Below are 16,489 nucleotides of genomic sequence, written 5' to 3' on the forward strand. Positions count from 1 at the left end.
ATGGACGTAGCCGGCATGCGGGGGGTTAAGCGGCCGGCCGGCGTCAAAGCGAAAGTACCAGGTGCATCCATTCATTTCAATGCGTGCGTGCTGTTCGGATCGGCTGATCCGAACAGTACTAGCTCATCTCTAGAAATTAAGTCTGTGGAGGCCGCAACAGTGGAGGCACTGGGTGGCAGGGGAAGTTGGACTTATGTATTGTATACATGGTAATGTGCAAACTGATATGATGGACTTTTGCTATGTTTATCTCTGTCAGGGAAGGGGGAAGGAAAGTGTTCGCAAAACTGAAAAATCTTTGAGTAAAAATACTTTTAAAAAAATCAAACTCCAGTCGATTATATTACGGGCATTACAGGTAAATACAACCTAACATTTAAAGGGGCTCTATCATTGGGAAAAGTCATTTTTAGCTAAGTACATACTTGCATAACCTTTAGAAAGGCTATTCCACACATACTTTTTGTATGTAAATCACCTCAGTAGTTTTTGAATGAGCCCCTTTTTATCTATATGCGAATTAGCTTCCACCGTGCATTGGAAGTCTCATCGTGCACCCTCTGCTATTCTCTCCTATGGGCCTGTACAGCATAGGCTGCTGCTCTCATCTCCCTGCTCGCACACACACACAACAGAAAGACAGTGCTTGCTGGAGCCTATTTAGCATATGAATAAAAACAGGTTCATTCAAAAACTACGGAGGCGATTTACATACAAAAGGTATGTGTGAAATAGCCTTTCTAAAGGCTAAGTATGTGCTTAGTTAAAAATGACTTTTCCCAATGATAGAGCCCCTTTAAAGTATCTTCAGACCAGGTTTTTTTTTTTTTTTTGAGAGGGGTAATTTAAGCTACAATGTCACATTAAAAAAGGAATAAGTAAAATAAACAGATTTAGAGAACACAATGCTTTAGGTCATTCACACATTCTGAGAAACAAGAGCTGAATCTCACCTGCCATCTGCTATTCCTCCCATAGACAACACATTTACAACCTCATTCCACTTATTCACACTGTTCATTTACTACCGCGAAAAGCTGATCAAAAAACAATTATGTCACAGCTCTATGATTCACAGATGTTAAGGTTGCAAAGAATACTACTAAGATTTATTTATCTGCATGCTGATGTTTCAGCTGCATTTCTTTGTTCTGTACTTTCTAGGTCTGTTTTTTTTTAAAGTTGCGTGCTTGTATATATTGCATGGTCTATAAAGATTTTTCTTAAAAAAAAAAAAAAAAGGAACAGTACGAACTATAAAATTGTAATCTAAAACTTTGGGGGTTACAATAAAGAAGTAACATCAGTGCAACAGCAGGAAATTAATTCTGTAGATGGCCTGGAAAAGAAGGCTTAGAAAGTTAACGAGATATTACTTAAGGCAAGAAAGATACAATTAGACTACTCATCAGAGAAGATAAAGCAAACATTTTGCCTAGGAAAAATAATGAAGCTAATTAAAATGAAATGAAAACCAAGCTAAATGAAACTATGGCAGAGGTTACATACTCCAAAACCTAATGCAATTGCTGCTCTGACTACAACGTGGAAACAAATATAATCTGTATGACTTACTAAAATGCATAAATTAAAAGCAAAGTGTGCATTGGGTCTGACTATGCCATCGCAGTATCACTTAATTGAGGAAAATTTGAGATAAATGAGAAAAAGTAATTGTGCGACCACAGAAATCTATGTTTTACAGTACAAACAATCACTGTAAGGACTTCTCATGGAAGCATATTTTCTTAATGACTACTAATTTTAAGTTTGCCAACTCATACACCCATGTCATATAAGAGCTACTTAGCTGTCCATCATAAGTACATCTTGATGTGGTATACTGGAAATGTAGCTACTGTAGGATAAGGCATATACAGAGCTCTGTTTAATAGGTGTAAAGAAAACGGAATTGCTGTCTCATTGTTTCTTTCCTAAAAGGTTAAAAGTTGCCCAGGGATAGATAAACATGGATGCTTATTCCATTGCTACCATGATTTTCCTTTAAAGGGATTCTACCATTAACCCCTTAAGGACCAGGCCATTTTTTGGTTTCGCATTTTTGTTTTTCCCTCCTCACATTTCAAGAGCCATAACTTTTTCATTTTTCAGTTCACAGAGTCACATGATGGCTTATTGTTTGCGGGACAAATTGTACTTTGTAATGGCACCATTCAATATGTTGTGCAATGTACTGGGAAGCTGGAAAAAAATTCAGAATGAGGTGCAATTGGAGAAAAAATGCATTTGCGCCATTTTCTTATGGGTTTAATTTTTACAGCGTTCACTGTTTGGTACAAATGACATGTTACCTGTGTTCTACGTGTCAGTACGAACGCGGTGATACCAAATTTATATAGTATTTGAAATGTTTTGATACTTTTAAAAAAATGATAAACTTTGCAAAATAGAAAAAAAAATTTGTGTCATCATGTTCTAACACCTGTAACTTTTTCATATTTCCATGTATGGAGCTGGTTGTGGTGTCTTTTTATGCGGGACAAGATGACGTTTCTATTGATACCATTTGGGGAAAGATCTGATGGTTTGATCACTTTTTATTCAATTTTTTATAAGAGGCAAAGTGTTGAAAAAAACGCTTTTTGGCTGTTTTTATTTTTTTTGCCGCTAAGTTGTTCGCAGTACGGGATAAATGTTTTAATATTCTAATAGTTCGGGCATTTTGGAGCGCGGGGATACCTAATATGTTTATGTTTAATGTTCTTTAATTACTTTTATAGCTAATCTAGGGAAAGGGGGGTGATTTGAACTTTTATATTTTTTTATTTTTTTAATACTTTTAAAAACTTTTTTTTTTCTTCTGTTACATTTATGATCAGACCCCTTAGGTACCTTGAAACCTAGGGGGTCTGATCGCCCATACTATTCACTGCAATACTACAGTATTGCAGTGAATAGCAAAATCGCAGCACTTCTATTAGACGATGCCTCTGGCATCGTCTAATAGATCTAGTGCAGAGACAAGCCTGGAAGCCTTCAATAGGCTTCCGGCTGTCATAGCAACCGATCACCGCCCTCATGTGACGTTCAGGAGGGCGGCGATCGGGGAAACATGGCGGCGCCCATGCCGCCTGCGCTGTTTACACGCTGCGGTCGCGTTTGACCGCAGTGTGTAAAAGGTTAACAGCAGCGATCGGCTCGGGCACCGACCGCTGCTGTTATTGGCAGGTCCTGGCTGTATGATACAGCCGGCATCTGCCGTGTATGGAGCGAGCTCAGCGTGTGAGCTCGCTCCATACATCCCCATGCGACCCATGACGTACAGTTACGTCAAGGGTCGCTAAGGGGTTAAAACCTTTTTTTTGTGTGTTTAAGACGTCGGAATAGCCTTTAGAAAGGCTATTCGTCTCTTACCTTTAGACGTGGTCTCCGCTGCACCGTTCCTTAGAAATACTAGTTTTTACGGGTATGCAAATGAGTTCTCTCGCAGTGATGGGGACGTGTCCACCGCTGCCAGGGAATTGTCTCCAGTGCTGCATCCTTCTTCGTCCGCAGCTTCGTCTTCTTCCAGCGCAGGCTCGTAACTTTTCGGCGTCAGGCCTTGAGCAGAGCAGACTGCGCAGGCACACAGGTCACGGGAAAATGACCGCTTGCACAGTATTGTTAGCGGCCATTTTCCCGTGGCCTGCGCAGTCTGCTCTGCTCAAGGCCCGACGCCTAGAAGTTACGAGCCTGCGCCGGAAGAAGACATTGAAGATGACGCTGCGGACGAAGAAGGAGGCGGCGCTGGAGACAATTCTCTGGCAGTGGTGGGGACGTCCCCATCGCTGCAAGATAACTCATTTGCTTATCGGTAAAAAACGGTATTTCTAAGGAACGGCGCAGCAGAGACCACGTCTAAAGGTAAGAGACGAATAGCCTTTCTAAAGGCTATTCCGATGTCTTATCCACAAAAAAAAAAAAAGTTTTAATGGTAGAATCCCTTTAATATTCTACATGATGCCCTGGGATGTTATGCCACAAAACATATTTCTCCTTTATCCATAGAATTGAGGATAAAACAGTTGAACAGTGGAGGTCTAACCACATATAGGGATCACAATGCACATACTGGACAGGGCAGAGACAACGGAGGGCTGTAGTTCAGCATCATTGATATGAATGGTAGCATTGATGTGTCCTGTCTAGCAAGGGAACACCTACGTAGCAGATGCATTCAGCCTGAATTCATAACTGGTAAAAAAAACATTACCTATTCTCAGGATTGGTGGGGGTCTTTGGATTGAGACTAAATATGCTTTGTTGTATATAAAAAAATAAATAAATAAAATAAAAAAGGAGGTGTTACACGACTACGTAGATTGAAAAATGAAAAAGTTATTGGGGATGGAGGTTGTATTTCCTGACTCAGCACACTTGCCTGGTGACTTTAGTTTATAGGGGAGGAAATGGGAAAACATAAACAAAGAGTTATTTGTTTCATCTACCTATAAAGAACATTTGTGCAGCTTGACCAGTTTTTTGGGATGATTGAGGAACTATGGCCAAAGTGGTGAAATCCGTGATGGATATGCCAGTCTGCAACAAATGATTTCAGCTCTAAAGCACTAATTATGTTGTAGAAGTTCAGTAACCTAAAAGCAGAAATGCAAATGAGCAGAAGAAAGTGTCGACAAACTTGTGAATTTATTTTCAAACATTTGCCAGCGTTAGACAGAACCAATGATCTCCCACGGAGTTGTGCTAGAGTGTAAACAGAAATAAAGAATGTGCTCAATTTGTGCAGCTAATATAATGGAACGGTAGGTTTTTTTCTAGATAAAGATGAAAATATAAGAGTGCTTAATAAAGATATTTTATTTCTATGTAGTCAGAGCCAAGTCAGTCCACAATTGTAAAAAATTGTATTGAGGGAGACTTGTCCATACGAGACCTAAATAAAGTTGTAAGGCTGGGCTCACATGAGCGTTGGAGCCTGTTTGGAGACTCGTTTGCAGTGACTGCTGAAAATTGCCAGACATAAAAGTGTTGAGGACCGACTTTTTAGTCCAGTGGTTTCCGTTTAAAAGAGCTGACACCCGACGGATCCCCTTACAGTAAATGGATTCTACTGAGCACCATTAGTATCTGCTGTTTTTGTAGTCCATGTGTCCATTGTTCTGGTCCTCAAATGAACCAGAACAACGGGCCTAAATGTGACCATAGCATAAACTGGTCTTTCTCCCAGTGACAAATGTGACAGATTAGTCAACAGGGCATACAACTGATTAATTGAAAAAAAATAAAATTAATGGCACATTGGAATGGTCTTTAAAAAGGCTATTCTACTCCCTTTCACTCTTTGCTTCTCCCCACTGTTTTTGCTAAATTCTGTTTTGCCTCTTATGCAAATTAGGATCACGGAGCACCAGGACATTCTCCCCGCGTCATAACTCTCCACCGCCCCTTTTATGCTTCTGATCACTCCCTGCCTCTTCACTGGAACTTCTGCCTTTCACAGGCATCAGATGCAGAGCTGTATGTATATCAATCCTCGTGCGTGCGCAATTGGCTATGCCACTTTGGGCTCGGGCAGAACCAACAGCGCATGTCTGGATGGCCATTTTCTGGTGGTCTGCTTCACAAGTGTATTGGTGCAGGAGTCTGAACTCAGAGAGGCAGAGCTAATAGCGCATGTGCGAGGTTTGATATACTTACAGTGCTGCGTCCGATGCCTGTGAAAGGCAGAAGTTCTGGCAAAGAGGAGGAGGGGAGTGATCAGAAGCATAAAAGGGGCGGTGGAGAGTTATGATGTGGAGGGTGCTCAGAGCACTGGGGGAGCTCCCTCCTGATGCTTTGTGATCCTAATTTGCATAAGAGAAGAAACATAATTTAGCAAAAATAGTGGGAAGAAATATTTCTTCTTCTTTAATCTTCTGGTGTTTTCCAACATTTTTGTGTTGTTTTTACTTGCAGAAAGTCATTTGAAAAATGTGAGCTACGATCTGGATTCTAAAGGCAATTGATCTACATGTATCTTAAAGGGGTTGTCCAGCCACATCAAGTTACTCCCTTTACACAGGATTAGGGGTAACTTGCTAAACCTCTGCTGGTCTGCACCCCAGTGGGGCAAAACACTCTAGTTATCAAGGTCCCAGGAGTGGGACCCTCACCAATCAGCCTCATACTGTAAGATAAAAAATTGCAAAAATAGCTGTCATATAATTAAGTGGGAAACCTAAGCATTTTTTTCTTGCTATAGTTTCATTTCTTTGTCTTTATGACCTATGACTGTATATCGACTGTATTTCACAAGGTTGTATACAATTAGGCATTCAAAAACAAGAGTCAAGAGACTCCATCACAGCAGAAACCACTGTTATGTAAATTGGGTCTGAAAAACATGCAAATGACAACTAGATGTTTTTAAAGCTATAGACACCAAATAGAATCAAAAAATGGAATTATGGGTATGAAAGTTTAATTGAGCAAGGTAGCCATACTTATTGCATGAATGTTTGTAGGAAAGATTAACCATCTAGGGTACATGGAGGGGTTTTCAAAGGACTGAGCAGTAGCTATCAGCTAGACATCTAAAGGAAAGGAAGAGTTCAATCAGATTTTTATTGTTTTCGCTAATGCTTATTTTTTATGTTTAAACTGCAATATGAGGAAAACTACATTTTGTTTTATGGATGGTGGAACAAATCCTGCATGCATGTCTTTTTTCTGAAAAAAAGTGCAAATGGACGAAACCTGAGCAGTTTAAGGAATCTATGAAATTAAATGGTGATTTTTTTTATCATTTTTTTCTGATCTTTGAATGGAACAGAAAAACTGATAACACAGATATGATTATGGCCTTCATTTTGTTTGTAATTGTAAAGAATATTACAATAAGTTCACACTTCTGTTCGTAGCAGCTCAGCCTTTACAATGTAAAAAAAAATAGGTTCTATAGGAAAAAAAAGCAAAAACTGCAAGTCAGCTTAGAAAGTGAATTTTTTTAGCTGCAACATAACTTGGGTAGTAACACCTAAATGAAAAATATGACATCTCGGATGTATGTATATTGGATTGTAAAAAAAGAATGCAGTAGCAGAAAAAGAATGTACTGTATGGTTTGAAAGATACATCATCCTTCATGTTATTATTATTTATAATTCCTATTTTCTATTAATTTGAAATTAAGAGACGCAGAGAAATCATAATTGTGTTTGCTGGCATGTGTAGGAACCTCTATACTCAACCAAAAAACCTTAACTGCTTCCCTGCATTAATGATAACTGCTGTTAATTTGTGCTGAGTATTTCATTATATGTAAGTGAAATATTAATTCCTAGTATTCATACCGCAAACAGACATCTTGTCTGTGAAATACTGTATACTTTGGCTGTGGATAGTTTATTAACATTTTAAGTACATGGGTCAGATTGGCCTTGCAGACACAGCACATTTTTCAGTTTCAGAGCCTCGCTGTTTTCTCAGTGCTATAACTTTTTTTTTCCCAATAAAGCGTCGAAAAGTCCTAATTTTTTTTTGCATTTCAGAGTGTTCTTATTTTTTATGTAACTTTTTGGTAAATAATAGAGATGAGCGAGTAGTATCCGATTGAGTATGAGGCGTTTACCACGTGGTATTTGACCGAGTACAAGTATTTCGAATACCGTAGTATTCGATCGAAAACCTACTCGACTGAATACTACTAGCTCATCTCTAGTAAATAACAGTCAGTGTTCAGGTGTATATATTCTCTCCCCCCCCCAAGTAATATGTGCAAAATATTCGATTTGTTTCTTTCGCTTTTCACCGTTCTCATTGCCAACAAAATAATGCGATTGAAATGTCAGACTGTCAAATGTCAAAAGTTTCAGGCAGATATACGGCCATATTTTATAGTATGCACCTCGAATTCTTCGAATAGAGCGTACTGTGCATGCACAGTAAGTTCTGTACAGTCCTCCAAAGCCTGGATGACTTCACTCGCGCGTCAGAGGTCTGTACAGACCTTACTGAGCATGCACAGTATGCTCTGTTCGGTGAAGACTTCGAGGAGCAGCGTACTGCACATGCATGCAGTTGTGGCCTCAAATATGGCGGCCGCCGACCGGCATGCTCAGTCGGCTCTACTAGTGTCTTGCTGGCAGAGCTGACTGCGCAGGCGTCAGAGATGATGCAGAAGGAAAACTAGAGAAGGGGAGGATGTAGCTGAAGAGAGTTCTCAGGCGGCCATAGGGACGTCCCCATCGCCGTTTGAGCGCTGGGGCCGCCCCCATTGCTGCGAGAGAACTCATTAGCATACTGGTAAAAACTAGGATTTCTAAGGAACGGCGCCGTGGAGACCACGTCTAAAGGTAAGAGACGAATAGCCTTTCTAAAGGCTATTCCGACATCCAAAGCAGAAAAAAAATAGCTATTTAGTGGTAGAATCCCTTTAAGTCAAATGTGTAATATCAAAATGTTTTTTCTCCCAACTTTTTTCTTTTAATTTCTTTACTCTGAAAGAAGTTGAGCATGAACATTCTCAGAGCAACCGACAATATTTATAAGACTTCATGCTTCTTTCTCAAGTGCTTTAACAAAAGGATAATAAACCTGTAATCCTACTGTAATTTCATACGTAGTATATCTCTTTGTACTTGGAAAAATACCCAATTGTTATTTCAAACATAAAATACCGTAATTTGCAATAAAAAATTTACATTATTATTGTACAGCAAGAATTTTTTTTTTTTTTTATAAGAAATAGTTTCTTCTGTAAAGTAGTAAAATAATGAGTATACTTCAGAAGGATAATGCTTTATTTGTTAAATGAAAGCAATTAACTTTTTTTTATGTTTCTGAAGGTATATTGGCCTAACAGGAAGTAAGGTTTTCAAGAACATCTTTTCATTTTAAGAACATCTTTTCTTTTTATTCGTTTCATGGGAATGCCTATTATTCACAGCAGATTAAAAAACAAAGGGCTCTTGTGCATGAATTAAGACAGCCGATTTTCCGTAAAAGTCATGTCTTTGATTGTCTGCCTTGGTAGGCATGACAACTTCCCAAAGGCAAAATGCTTCTAGAAGAACAAATCATGCAAGTTACCACCTGGGAAATCAATATTTAATGCATGTGCTTGTACAAGAAAGAGGACTTTCACATATAAATAGCTATCTCTTCTTGTCCAGCCTGGCAAATTCCGGACTTTTTGTGATGAATGTAAAATTACTTTGACCTGCTTTTAGGACTAAACCATTGAAATAGCTGTAGCATGGGACTGGAGGAGTCAAATCTCATCTCGGAGGAAGCTGTTGACTTTGGTGGTAACAAACCATGAGTCCAGTTAACTCCCTTGATGGCAGTTACTAAAGACAACTTTCCCAAATTCATGAAGCCCAAATACGTAAAGATAAATGTGTGGCATCAATAGTAAGACGACATCAAAAGTTTTTTAAACATTGAGTTATGTAGTTTCAGATATTTTTCTTTTCATGGAATTAGTTGGATTAAATATTTATACACCAGTCAGCAGTAACGTTATAACCACTGAAAGATGACATGAATAGCATTGACAATCTTGTCAATCTTGGGACAATGGCATCTGACAAGAGTTGGAATATATTAGACAGTAAGCGAACAGTCAGTTTTTGAAAGTAGAAAAATTGATCAAGCAGAAGGATCTGAGGGACTATGAGCATTGTGATGTCTAGATGTATAAGTCAGAGTAGGTTTTGTGGGGTCGCCCTAGTATGCAGAAGTTAGTACCTGGTGTAGCACCCCGACAACTAAAACCTGGGTATGGAATCAGTAAGAAGAATAAGTTCGCTGGCTGGAACTGGTATCCCAGACAAGCTTCATCTAAAAGACACGTAAGTAAGCTGTACACACCAATCTGTAGTAAGTATTACAGGGAAACTATGTCACCAGGACATCTCCATTATACAGTGGCAGCCATTTTCTATTTTTCTGAGTTACACAACAAATATTACAGGACAGACAAGTCACGGTTTTAGGGCTGAGGGAGAATAAACTGAGCACATAGGATTTTGTTGTGAATCAGTATTATGAGACACGTCAGCAACCTTCTTCACCAGTATGAAGGTCAAAGGATGAGCGCAATGGGCGTTAACGGTATGGGGCAACACAGTGACTCAGTGGTTAGCACTGCAGCCTTGCAGCGCTGGAGTCCTGGGTTTGTATCCCGCCAGGAACAACATCTGCAAGGAGTTTGTATGTTCTCCCCGTTTTTGTGTGGATTTCCTCCCATTCTACAAAGACATACTGATAGGAAAAAAAAAAAAAGAAGTACAATGTGATCCCTATATGGGGCTCACAATCTACATTTAAAAAAAAAAAAAAAAAAAAAAAAAAAAAAGGGCATTAACGGTAGAAGAGAGAGACAAATGCAGATATAGAACTCAACAATCTGGGTCCGTTCCCATTGATGTTAATGTGAAAACATGACAAAAGTTAAAAAATACAAAAAAAAAACAAAACACCACAAGACGAATATTAATAACGGCAGCACGATCCTACCCTTAGATTTACAGAAACACCAAACTGTGGGAGCTCTTTGCGAGGTGATATTAGCCTCAGCAAAAATAGAGCCTATCTGTTGAGGTTGTGATGTCTATTAAAAGGGGCATGGATAGCCTACCGCCTATGTAGTAACTAAGTTTCGGGACTTCACCACAAATTCTTTAACAAGGCCCACCCTTAAAATATGAGATTTATGAAATGTCTGTCTTTCTATATGGCAGAGGGGCATTCAGGGCTCCTCAGTCACCAGAGCTCAGGTGCTAGTGCTATTTGAGGACCATCTATTGCAGTTGCAAGTAATGTTGGTTGCAACCATACTTTTCTAGAAGTAAAATTAAGACTTGGGCATTAACTTGTCGATCAGAAAGTTCTATTCTGTTCTATAATATAGAAATATAAAATGTATATCATAAATGGATGTGTTTCATGAAGGACATTAATGATACCAAATGGATCTCACTGACTATAATGGGACTCTGGAGTTTTGATCATACTCTCCCTCATTTTTACCAGATCAAATAGTGCAGTTTGCTCCACTGTACTGTATGTGCTTCTCAATGGAATCTGTGTCAAAGGCTTCCAACAGCAGTTTAAATGTAGATGTTAGAATAGCCTTACTTTTAGCTTCAGTTGTTTTTGAGGTTTTTTTTATTGTGAGGAACAGCCCTTAAACTCATATAGATAGATAGATAGATAGATAGATAGATAGATAGATAGATAGATAGATAGATAGATAGATTCACATCTCAAAGATCCTATCTAGTTTATGCAAATTGCTTTAGTAATGCTGCTGTGTTAGAGTATTTCTCCCATTGTTTGCACATTGTTTCCTTAGTGCCTGACCTATATCTGATGGGACAGGATAGAGGACAAGTCACTATTCTCTAGGGAACTGGGCTCTCTCATTGCTTTGCATTCAGGACAATCAGGTTAGCTAATGGCAGTTTGCTGATAAAAGCTCAGACAATGTGATTGGCCTTGCAATGAACTCATTGCTGTCTGTATAAGTGTTCTATACAACCCTGTGTAATGAATACAGTATACATTTACTGTGCATATCATTTGATCTGCATTTATACAATATTTCAAGTAATAATAAACTCTCATGCTAGAGGCAATATCTATATCTATTAGGCTACTATTAGGCATAGTGTTTCATTCATCAAACTGTCAAAGCTGCTCACCAGCTTGTGGAAGAATACAGGAAGTGAGAAGTAGAGATAGCAGGCAAACTGCTGAGAGATGGAGATGGAGGAACCCTTTTAATTCCATGTTGCTGTGTATATAAAAAAAGGTTTACATAAATAATACAAGTACAATAAACTTAGTGACCAACTAGCACAATAAAAGACAGGTCCCTACCTACGAGGGCAAATAATCTACAAGGTATGGGGATGAAGACAGTAGGCAAGGCTTCAACCTGTTCACATGATGGTGTAATTACAGCAGGATTATTGGAGGTTGTAGGCTTTTCCGAAGAGGTAAGTTTGCAGGTTGCTCTTGAAGACTGTGATTGTGGGGGACAGTCTTATGTATGGTGGTAGCAGGTTCCAAAGTATAAGGGATGCACTGAATAAATCTTGGAGGTGGCAGTGTGAAAAGTGGATAACAGAAAAGTGAAGAAGGTGGTCTTGTGAGAATTTAATATTACGTCTGGTGAGATAGAGGGACATTAGGACAGAGGTTGTGGAAGGTCTTGTATCTCTCTGTTAACATTTTAAATTCTATTTCCTGGGCAAATGGTAGCTAGTGAAGGGACTGGCAAGAAGAGAGGCCAATCAAAAGCCAGGCAGGAGAAATAAAGATTAACCAGCCAGCAGATTAAAGGGGAAGACAAGATCATTTGCTGGAAAGCCAAAGAGAAGGATGTTGCAGTAATCTGATAAGTGTTTGGAAGAGGAAACAAACCTAGAATTAAAGGTGGCCAGCAGCTCTGCATATCATCGCTACACTGCAAGGAGCTGCAAGAGATACATTTGTACAATATAGCATTTAACTAGGAGGTCAAAGTTATCAGATACGTCATTTCAAATAGGTTTGTGATACAAGTCTGAGAACTGCTACTTAATACCAGTTACCATTTTTTATATACTATGGTCACTAACTTTTTAGTGTTATAAATTAATATGACATTTTTGTGTCATGCCAACAAGCACTCCAATGAGACTTGTTCCATCTTCTTTGTTGGTGCCAGAACAAGAACATGCAGACCTTATATATTGCTATAGTTTGTCTTCATGAATTACTTGATATTAGTTAGATTTAGTTATGGTCACTGTTTTATAATACATGAAGAAGGCACATGCTGCCCTCTTCCAGGAAAAGTTCCCATTGTCCAGGGGCGTATATGAGGTCTATATGGAAGGTACATATAAGGCTAGGTTCACATTTGTGAACACACTGGATCGGAGCTACCAAAGTAGAAACAACAATATTCAAAAATGGGAGGCACCCATTTTTGGATATTGTAGGTTCACATCTGTGTCACAGTCACCATAGAACTTTTCTCCCCACCAGTTTTATACACCCCATAATAGTCTATGAGGTACGCGTGTAACCGCTGCTTTAGTGGACGGGCTGTCCATTATTCTGGTCCCCCAGTGGACCCGAACGAGGCAGAGCTCGATGCAAGTGTGAACTTAGGCTAAGGTAGTATTAATTGGAGATGAACATAATGAGCTGACGTTATTAGCGAGTAATCATTAACAATTTGTTTTAATGATTTAATAGATATCAGTGGCAAATGACATAGCAACAAGGTTGTCAGTCACACCCTGGCTGACTTTGTTTATATGCAGGAGCAGAAGATTAGATTATGTCCAATGTCACTGATTTGTACCAATGTGTTTAAAAAATAAACTGAATGAGTAAATGAATTTTTTATGCTGTAAATATAGACAAAAATATATAAATTTATATATATATATATATATATATATATATATATATATATATATATATATATATATGTTATGAAATACTGCATAGTAGTTAATTAGAATAGAATACCCCAAGGCTCAGTTAGAATTTATTTCATTTCCTTTATTGCCTGCAGATATCAGTACTTTTTAGTAGCTTCTACTGCTGTGAATTCACACTATATATATAGGAGAGTATGCGTGTGTATAGGAGATGTTCACATATATAGGCATGGCTATATGTGTATATTGCTAAAATAGCAAATAGGTTGGAAGTACATAGGGAGAGTATGACACATCATCAAAAAGTGTAATGGGTTGAGAAAGCAAAGCAAAGAGGGTGTATTGGGCATGGATGAAAACTTCCAGAAAATGCAGTGGGAGGATTCTGGGAAGGGCTGCCTGAGAAAAACACTGACACCCCAACAACCAAGAAGTGTAAAACAAGCCTGAAACCATGAGGAATGGAAAGAATGGTCAACACATAGTCAGGTTTGCTCATTCATATAACAAACATTCTCATCCTTTTTACACTCTTTCTTTTTAGTTCACAAAACACCTTTAAGTCAGACAATCAAACTGAGATTAGTGCTGGTATGACTTTCAGATCCTCACAAATCAGCTTTCACCTGACCACAGCTCCAGACATTTTCTCTATGTTGGGAGCTTTAATGCTCACTTCCCATCTCTTTCATAGCGGCAGATATGAATACAACAGTAGTGTCCTATACACAATACAGAGTACCTCACAATTGTGATTTGGAGAGTAGAGTCCTGAATAGAGACCCTCCCATATACAGTTCATATATCTTAATAAAAAGATATAAACAGCGGCAGTCTTTGTGAGACATCTTTAAAGAATCACTCCAGTCATTTTTTGGTCCCCACAGATTGAAAATAAGCCTGTGAGCAGTGCAATATTGCTGAAAACCTTATCAATAGCTTTATTGTAACATTATGTCCATTCCTCTGCTTCTTTGATGAACACAGTGCAATGCAAGTCTATGAGAATCAGATCAAGGCTCTGCTATATTTGCACTGATGGTCTGATCTGTTCATATAGGAAGTGAGGAGGGCAATGTGTGAGGAGGGCAGCGCTCAGGTGGGGAGCATATAAATTTAAAGGTAATCTGTCAGGAGGACTGGCCCAAGTAATGATGTCCATCTCTAACCTTTCTGTAACTGAAAAGTATAAGCTATTAAAACCTTAGAATAGCATATGCAAATTAACTTTAATTAGTCATGGGGGGGGTCATGGAGTAGCTTAATTTAGTCATCGCACTATATCACAACCCATTAAGCCAATAGTTAGGCATGGTAATAGTCTGACATCCTACAATGAGGGACATGCCAATAACTCATACAGGGTGTGATTTAACACAATAACTACATCCTGAAATGAAGTTGTTCCCTGCCCCCGAGAGTAGTTAATGTAAATTTGCATATGCTGATCTAAGGTTTTAAAAACGTATGACAGAAAATGTAAAGAGGGACAACCATAGGAAAGATCATTACTTGAAAAACCACATGGCAGGTTCTCTTTTTCTTCACAACGCCGTAAGTTATTCAGTAAGATTATATTATACACGGGCTCATTTTCAATACAGCCACAAAATGAATATTATTAGTCATTGTCATGATAGGTAACATTCAACACAGCAGAACAAACCATGGAAAACGTCCAAAGAAATAAATTATGGTCAATGCCTCTTTAGATTTACATTACACAAACATACAGCACACGTCTACCATGCTTACCTGATGTCTGCAGACATGCCAGAGGGGTAAACTCTTTCTCCATTTCCAGCTTTATCTTTCACCTGGAAATAAATGATACGTATAGACAGGAGTTATACACAGAGACGACATATACTTGCCTAAAAATTGGTTTCTGGCAGATCCTGTGTAAGAGGAGGGGGGTAAGGGGGTATGGTTGAGTACTTTTGAATAAAAAAAATTCAAGATTGTGCAGTGTAGACCTTCACTTGGCAATGACTATGGCTTTTACACAACTTTTAGGTTCCAGCTATTCGGTTTGCTTAGCATTGCTATTTTTCACACACTCAGCCCTGTGAAAATGGAATCTGAGGCAACATATCTGTTCTATCTAAAGTTGTAAATGAACTCTCGCTACCAGACAATGAATGTCCGACAAAGAAATGACATCACCTTTAGAAGGAATATATACAGTGATAACAATGTCATGTTATAATGTATAACCCACTTCACACTGGTCTAAATAATTGGACAGCTTCCTTTATCCACTTTGTTTTTTTCTTTGAAAACCATTAATGTGGAAAGGTGTTTCCATATCATTAAAGTGCAGCATGTTATTCAACTATAGTACTTTCTCCTGCTCTACATTCTGTTTAACCCAGAAATGGCACTTTAACCCATTCATGCAGCCCTATTTCTTACTTCATCTGTACCTTGTCCATGTTCTATGATATGTGGGGAGGTGGGGAAAGGCGTATAAATCAGAAGGAGGTATAATTTTATTATTATTATTATTATTATTATTATTATTATTATTAATAATAATAATAATACTAATAATTACCTTTTTCATTATATAGCACTGGCATATTCCACAGCACTTTCCAAATCATAGGGCTCGTGTACAGACAAAATGAGACAGTACAGTGTAATAAATCAATTCATAAGACAGAAGTGAGGACCCTGCTCACAAAAGGTAGAAGTATAAAATTTATAGATAGTAAAAATAACATACAGAGTATTACAGGAGCCATCAGACCAGTAGTGGGACCTGGTGACCAAAGGTGTCAAATATGCACTTACAGGTTTCCCATCTTAAATTAGTATGCTGTAAAGAGAACCTTTCATATCCTCAGGCACACATGGTTTTATACTTCGCTAGAAAGCAGACAGTGCACTGAACTCAGCTCACAGTCATTTTTCCTGTTATGTGCCCCAGGGTTGGAGATATCAGTGCTGTTAGTTTCGGCACCGATCTCTGTCCACTGTCATAAGAATGTTCCTAACATTTTATCTGGGCTGTGGGCTAGGCCCCCTCAGACAGCACACGGCTATGGGTGAGTACTGCCTGGGGGAGGGGGAAGGGGGAGATGCTACTCACAGCCCATCTA

At 38.7% G+C, this 16,489-nt stretch overlaps 1 long non-coding RNA gene across 1 annotated transcript in view; it reads right to left on the minus strand.

Moving 5' to 3' along the window:
• Window positions 1-16,489, minus strand: part of LOC142201402 (uncharacterized) — a 137,544-nt gene that overhangs the window by 102,680 nt on the left and 18,375 nt on the right. Inside the window, exon 2 of the long non-coding RNA XR_012715521.1 lies at window positions 15,141-15,202. This is a non-coding gene — a long non-coding RNA (uncharacterized LOC142201402). The remainder of the gene's footprint in view (window positions 1-15,140; window positions 15,203-16,489) is intronic.

The sequence above is a fragment of the Leptodactylus fuscus genome, chromosome 4, assembly GCF_031893055.1.
Source record: "Leptodactylus fuscus isolate aLepFus1 chromosome 4, aLepFus1.hap2, whole genome shotgun sequence".
In the NCBI taxonomy this organism is placed as follows: domain Eukaryota; kingdom Metazoa; phylum Chordata; class Amphibia; order Anura; family Leptodactylidae; genus Leptodactylus; species Leptodactylus fuscus.